At 34.7% G+C, this 8,100-nt stretch overlaps 1 long non-coding RNA gene across 1 annotated transcript; it reads right to left on the bottom strand.

The window, feature by feature from the left end:
- Positions 1–232: 232 nt before the first annotated feature.
- On the bottom strand, positions 233–6,528 carry LOC149795172 (uncharacterized). The gene is made up of 3 exons (XR_016422090.1): positions 6,169–6,528; positions 4,423–4,471; positions 233–366 (listed from the first exon to the last, which is right to left on the bottom strand). It is a non-coding gene; the product is annotated as an uncharacterized LOC149795172 (long non-coding RNA).
- Positions 6,529–8,100: the final 1,572 nt, after the last annotated feature.

The following is an 8,100-nucleotide window of genomic DNA, read 5'->3' as shown; positions in this document are numbered from 1 at the left end:
GGTAAACAATAATGAAAAATGGAGCTCTATTAATTGCTCTTGCAACAGAGCAAAATTTTAACATGAGTAAACCAGTACTGCTTTTTATGAGTAAAATCATGGAAACAGCAGAAAGTGTGGTCATAAATGAACATCCCTTTCAGTATTACTGTGTACTGAGTTAGCAATACAAATAACATGTTTACTAATAACTGGTGATTCTTGATAATTTCTGCTGTTGAAGACTGACGAATTCTGCTTGTGCTCTGACAGACGAGGCAGAGGTTGCATTCTCTGTGTAAATCTGCAATCTGTAGTTGGTACATGGATTTCAGTGAAGCATAACCTTGTTCCTCTCAATCATGAGAATGACATTCATCACTGGATCTAAAAGATAAACCTACAATATTTAATGACAAATAATGCACTTAGCAGCCAGAAGGAATCATTAATCCATTAGCAATTTTCACTGTATTACTTGCAATATTTCCAAGACAGAAGAATACATTTTCAAAGAATCCGTGAACTTGAAAGTTTTAGCACATGTTTATCCGCTAGGGTCCGTATTTGGAGGGTCTTTTATACGTAGGGGTAATTTTACAATTAATACTATGGACAACATAAGTATGTCACAAACAGTTTCACCTCCTACAAAGAAAAGGAGAGTTAAATACGATAGTGACACAGATCTCTAATTACCAATGAATAATCTAAAGCAAGATATTACTCTTCGTTACAGCTTGTACTTAGTATAACTACAGTAGAGCTGAGTAGCCAGTATCGTTTCATTATTTACAATATAACTTTTCAAAATTGAAACTGATGAAAATGAAAGTTTCTTGTAATAAATATTAATTATTTATTGTCAATTTCATATAACATCCATATATTAAATGTGATAATACCTGATTACTATGTGACGTTTTATGTTATTTTTCTTTGCTCATGCTAATAACCTGTGTAATTGGGATGCAATGGTCACACCACAGCCTTCATTAACATATTTGCATTAATGACCCACATGTAAACATTTGCACATGAACTATATTACACTAGTGAAGAGTGGCCGAGTATTCTAAAGCGCTCTCCATTACGGATCACTGCCATCTCACCTCTGTCTGCGTGGGTTTGAGTCTCGGATTCAGCCAATGTGGGTATGTGGAAAAGCTTGCCAGTAGCTTCTCATGGGTCGGTGGTTCTTTCTATGGGTTTTTCCTGGTTCTTCCTCCACCATTAATACTGGCCGCCATGTATAGCCTATCGTGTGCTGAAAAATGGCGTTAAACCCTACAACAACAACAACACTAGTGAAGAGTTCTTTTTGCTTTAAAGGAAAATATTGGGTGAGATAAATAATATACGTTGGGGTTTGGACTCCCCAGTGTAGCCCCTTGACTGCGATTTACTTGTCTTGGTTAAAACCATAATCATAGATTTTATATGTATTTCCCAGAAAGGAGGAATGGACAGGTGAAAATAATGAGAACGAAGTAAGAATTATTTTATTTAGCAAACAGAAAATGAATTTCTTTTTTTCTGAATTTCTATGAAGGAATGAATCAATTTAAAAGATTTTTCCATATCATTCCAGAATAGTTTTCCTTTTAAAAATATCATAATATATTTAAAAAAGTTATGGCAATTAACATTTCAGATGAAATGTTACTATTAGGAATTGTTATATTAATAGATTTAGGTGTGGATCTCATCAAGAAAAGGAAAAACATTTTTTCTGCAGTATAATTGCAGCAACTTTTTTCTTCACTTTTGGAAACATTTTGGTGAAATCTCTAACAGTTATAGAGCTTAGTGAACTGCATCAATGTTTGTTGAAAAATCCATTTTATGCTGCCAAATAATAAAGGTCATGAAATAAATATATCACTCTTTAAATGACTAGCAAACAATTGATACAGTGACAATAGTATTAATATTTGTACGTAGGAGCATGGAAGCATTATGGCAGTTTCACTTACATTTAGCTTTGGAACTCAATCAACAGTTTGTTATTCATAAATATCTACCATATTTACCATATATGTTGAGACACCATAAACTAATTCTGAATGTACATTTTTGTGCACTGTATGTTCTGGGACACATAGTTTCTTTTCCAGTTTTAAGTTGTGGGCACGTTTTAAATCATTTGAAAATTACATGTCGTAAAATGAACTCCAACTTAAATTTTTGTTGAAAAAATTATAAAACTGTACTTTTGTTTAATTCATTGCAGCATCATCTCAACAACGCAACCCTTCTCCTGCACACATATGATCCATTCCTTCAGTGCATGAATATCTTTTTAGTTTTGTCATACAGTGAAAATGTATTGTTGGACGCAACACATCTTCTTAAGCGGAAACTGCATGGACTAAAGTCATTTTATTTAAGATCTGCACCAGTCATGCTAATTCTCACACTTTCAACCACCATCTTATTGACAGTCCATCCAGGAATGAGATCAAACTACACTGGAATTTCATCCATGTTAATGATCATATTGTCTGCAAAATGATCTACTCTTCTGGGCTTCATGAATTCATCAAATGATTTTATTTTCTCCAAATCATCTAGGTGACCCTGGATCATCAATGTCCATGCATGAAGTACTATATCATGTCACTTTAAAATTTGTTTCATTATTTCAATTTATTTCCAAAATTCCTGGTGAAAACTGGTCAAATAGAAGCAAAGTAGTTTCCTTATGTGGGCCGACTTTGTGTGTGTGTGTGTGTGTGTGTGTGTGTGTGTGTGTGTATATATATATATAATCAGAACACTTAAAAGAATCCAAAGTCGTCTTGCTTTGAAGAAAATAACCTTTATATTGATATCCTTTAAAAATTATCGGCTTAAAAGTATCCAAAGTTGGCTTCCAAGGTCAGCTTGCTTTGCAACAAAAAAATAACCTTTGTCTTCAATATCCTGCTGGCAAAATAACAAATAATGATTTCTATTTGGAAGATACTGCCATATAATTGAACTGGATATAATTTGAATTTGATTTGATCTGAATTTTGTTATATACGTAGCTTTAACAATTTTTCAGTCATATCGCTACGATGTCTGCAATGTGGCAGTTTATAGTGATGTTTAACACTGGGGCATCATGAAGCAGAGATGTAGCATGATGTCCCACCCAGTCACATTATCCTGACACCAGGCCGACCAGTCCTAACACTAACCTCTTAATGCTGAGCGCCAAGCGAGGCAGGAACTGGATATAATACAATCTTGGTTATTTTGCACATAACACTGTCATGGGTGAATGGCACATACCTTAAAGCAATCATTCATGTCTCTGCTGCATATTTGGAGTGTGTGGATACATTTTCTTTAATGCTCATGATAGAAAAAAGAGACGAAAAGTGATAACAATACAATGTTAATTGATAACAATACAATGTTAATTTCTTTCATTTTATTATCAAATAAGTGTTTTGTTTATCAATTTTAATGCAACATGGGGGTACAAATTAAACACAAATTTATTTCATTTTTTAAGTCTTGGAACATATGACCTAGGTGTTAAAAAAGTTTCCCCATAAGTTCTAGTACATGAAAAAATTTGTGTCCAATGTATACAGTTATTATTAATAGGCAAGTAGCACTAATTTATAGTAATACTGATAGACAATGAAGCCTCTGCAATAACAATAATGTATAAGTTCAAAATAGATCATCCATTTATTAGAACCACCACAATTTTCTCTCTAAATTGCTGCGAAATGTAGTAGATTGTTCATATGTTAGTTTAATTATCTGATTATATAATACAGAGAAAAAAGTATCTTATAAATATATACCTTGAAATGAAGCAACATTGAACACTGATAAACTGAACTAATTTCTTTCAGCAGCTTAAACTATAAAAAATTTATGTTAAAAAGTAAACTAAGTCAAAGTACTGTCAACAATGCTCATTACATTGCTATTGAGACAAATGATGCCTCTAACTTGCATAATCTAAATTCAGATCAAAACTTGCTTTAACTGCATTCAAATACATGAAATTGGAGTATTATCCATACAACTGAACAGGAATGACTGCAGTGAAAGTATGTAGTATCCAGTGTGCTCAAGAAACAAAAATCTTAACATCCAAATCAACATTCGTCGGGGGCCTCTGAGTGGCCGAGTGGTCTAAAGCACTCTCCGTTACGGATCACTGCCATCTCACCTCTGTCTGCGTGGGTTCGAATCTCAGATTCGGCCGATGTGGGTATGTGAGAAAGTTTGTCAGTAGCTTCTCGATGGTCGGTGGTTCTTTCCGGGGATTTTCCGGGTTCTTCCTCCACCATTAATACTGGCCGCCATGTAGAACCTATTGTGTGCTGAAAAATTGCGTTAAACCCTACAACAACAACGTGAACAACATTCATCATTCTGATTAACTTACCCCAAAAATCTAATGTAATCTGGTAAAGCAGCATTTCCCTTTACCTTTGATGATGTAATCCTTCTGGAATTGCCCACTGCCTTTATTGGATCACTGAACAAATGAAAGAAAAAGAAACATTTTGCATTAGATGCCTGAACAACTTGTATACCACTGATGGAAACAAAAAGGAATCAAAACATACCCATCTTACATAATTTATTTCACCAACATAAAGCAGAGGTCACATTTAATTGCATAAAGAGGTACCAAGTCTATTTGTAACTATCAGAAAATCTAGGTGATTAATATTTACATCTGAGTTAACATTAAGTCAGTACTCAGAATTTAGTCCCTACCTTTCTTAACGTATACCCCCTCCTGCTGGCTCAACAGTGTAATCATATTGTTTGTTTATTGACTGGTGTGTGTGTGTGACTTGGATTTTTAACGTAGCTTTAACAATTTTTCAGTCATATCGCTACAATGTCTGCAGTGTGGCAGTTTAAAGTGATGTCTAGCACTGGGGCATCATGACACAGACATGTATCATGATGTCCCACCCAGTCACATTATCCTGACACCAGGCATACCAGTCCTAACATTAACCTACTAATGCTAAGCGCCAAGCGAGGCAGCTGTTAGTACCATTTTTGCAAGTCTTTGCTGGGGATCGAACACACGACCTCCCGCATCCGAGGCGGACACTCTAACCACTAGGCCACCGAAGCGGTTTGTTTATTGACTGGAAGGCATTTTAGTCACTCTTTGTAACAGTGTCACTTTAGTACAGTTGTCTAAGTTAGAAGCTGTGCACAGTCAGTGATAAAAGCACCTTTTTGAATCAAAGCTGTGTTGCTACATGAAGTTTTATCACAATACTTTGTGCTTTGATTTCATCTGGGACTTATTACAATATTATCTATTTCAAAGCTTTCTGGACATAGGACGAAAGAGTTCTTTGTCTCTGGCAGAATTAACACATGATATATTTTCTTGACTGGCAATTGTAAGATTATTTGTTAGACGTTAATATTTTGGGATACATCATACAAAGTTGTTTTTCAGTTTGGTCAGTGCCTGTGAACTCTCTCTCTCTCTCTCTCTCTCTCTCTCTCTGTACTTATTAACTACAATGTAAAATTGCTTTCACTCCGAACTTTAGGGAAAAGTTTGCTCTACTTGTGATACAGAGACTATCAATATACTAGAACAGCAGTAGTTAAAAGCAACAGCGGTTTATAAACATTCAAACTCATCAGCTTACCCATCATGTAAAGCTGAGTATTAAATGATACTAAATCATCACTAAGAATATCCCACCCAAGAAAGATTAAAATTAATACTGCACATAATAATACAATACGTGTGCAATAACTTATATTTACATCCGAACAATTCAAAGTGAAATATCTAAGACATAATGGAATTAATGTGTTTAATCAAGAAAAATTATTAATTGTTGCTCACAGAAGGTTAAACCATTTAGTGTACTGAAGTAATCACAAAAATATTGCACATTTTTAATGTTAATGTAAAAAATAATACATAATTCAAAATGCCGATCCATAGCTTAAGGAACAGAAAATGTACCATTTTTTATGACAAATTAAAATGTTCCCACTCTATTACAAAATAAATAATATTTCCCTTTCACACATTAATGTATAGCATATATGTTATGAGATGTGGCAGGCAACTTTAGATAACTTTTTATGTCTCATGCAGAATATGGGATAGTCAGTCACACCCATACTTCTAGCATGGATGCTTATACGAGTCATCTATGATATATCAAATGGAAAATATACCTTTGTAGCATCACATTTCTCAGCTTGTCCTTAGCCTCTGACTCATCTACACACCTTTATCAGAGGAATGGTCATGTGAAAAATCTTTTCGACTATCAGGTGACAAGGCCCATTTGTAAAAGTCCATATAATTACCAAAATCAGCCGAAATCTACACTAATCTGCAAACAAAGCTAACAAAAAAAGAGAGAAAAAAGTTACAATGAAGAATTATATTTCAAGCACAAATGAACTATAATGACATTATGGTCAGCTGTTAAAACATTTCATCGATCCAACAACTTTACCCATGAACAGTTACGCTGGCAATAATAATATTCTGATAATGATGTTAAGGGTTGTCCATAAAGCACGTATGCAAACAATAGGTGATTTTTACCCCCTTTCCCATTACTCATTGCAAAGCATACATTTTGTATCCCACCCTTGTGTATGTACATTGCTGAGTCACCACCCCCTTTCCAAGAATATCTGGGACAATTGAATTTTAAAAGATGAAGTTATTAGTAGTCATTAAAAATAAGCAGCGGTTTACATTAATACCATGTAAAACAAACTTTGAAAATGAAAGTAGGAAAGTATTAACATTAACTATAATAGTGATACAAAGGTTGAATTTTACAGAAATCGTAACCAATGCTTTTCTACAGCAAATGTAAATATTTATCTCTAATAATAGTTTTAAACAAGTGACAGCAGCTAATATTTAGTTGACCTTAACTTTAATAGTCAAATATCAGACAATGTCTAAAATTTTGATATCAACTGTGGAAAATTGGAATATTATCAGCCTTATCATCATTTGGAATGACTGGATCTCAAATTTTTATCATCAGCTCCGATATCATCCAAATCATGAACCATAACAGTTCTTTTCTCAGGTGACAATTTTTGTAAGGTGTGTGCGATCATGTGACATTTCATGATGGCTTAGGATGAGTAATTAATTTAAGACACACTTCTGAATTTCACTTTTATAAAAGTAAAGGACAATAGGTGTCAAAACGGCAATCCATGTGTCTATCCAAATACAATATTGTCCCAGTCTGGCAAGGTATGGCTTCACAAATTCGCATGAGGCACCAGGGTCTGGAATGCATAATCTGTCGGAATCATGTGCTAAAATAACTGGTCATGCCAGAAAATGAAGAGGAAAAAATGACTTCTGCAAAGTCCACCATGTGCAATAAAACTACAACATATCACACTTCATAATTCTAAGCAAATATTGACTCTGCCTGACATGGCATACCAGCCATTTTGCATCTAACTCATCTGCTAGTTATGTTTCTGACTTGACTAGTCTTCATAAACATCACAGTTATCAAGGAATATTGACCCCTATCGCTGCAGAACATACTTAGCAGTTACCCTGCCACATACACAGGCTAATGCTTTTTGAATTTTTTTCAACACCTCCCCACCTCCACTCAGTGAATACATACTTTATGCTCGACCTATTAGTGTCACAGAAAAAATAAAGTGACAGAATGAACTAATCATGTCACTATCAAAAAATTTACCAGTACATGCATTATATAATATACAGGTGACTGCCCCGGTGGCCTAGTGGTTAGAGCGTCCGCCTCGGATGTGGAAGGTCATGGATTCAAACTACAACTGAGTCATACCAAAGACTTCAAAAATGGTAATAACAGCTGCCTTGCTTAGTGCTCAGTATCAAGAGGCTATTGTTAGGACTGGTCGGCCTGGTGTCAGGATAATGTGACTGGGTCGAAGATGATGCTGCATGTCTGGGGAATGATAAACCAGTGCTAGACATCACTATAAGCTGCCACTGCAGACATTATAGTGATATGACTTAAATTGTTTTAAAGCTATGTTAAAAATCTAAATCACATACTATAATATACAGGCAAATGTACATTTATATGGACAAGTTATTCGTAAAACTCGAACAGTACTGATTGT

Source organism: Sinohyriopsis cumingii, chromosome 7 (genome assembly GCF_028554795.1).
Source record: "Sinohyriopsis cumingii isolate HCF-2022 chromosome 7, ASM2855479v2, whole genome shotgun sequence".
Taxonomy (NCBI): domain Eukaryota; kingdom Metazoa; phylum Mollusca; class Bivalvia; order Unionida; family Unionidae; genus Sinohyriopsis; species Sinohyriopsis cumingii.
The sequence above is the reverse complement of the archived record's forward strand: the minus strand, read 5'-3'. Positions and strand labels throughout refer to the sequence as shown.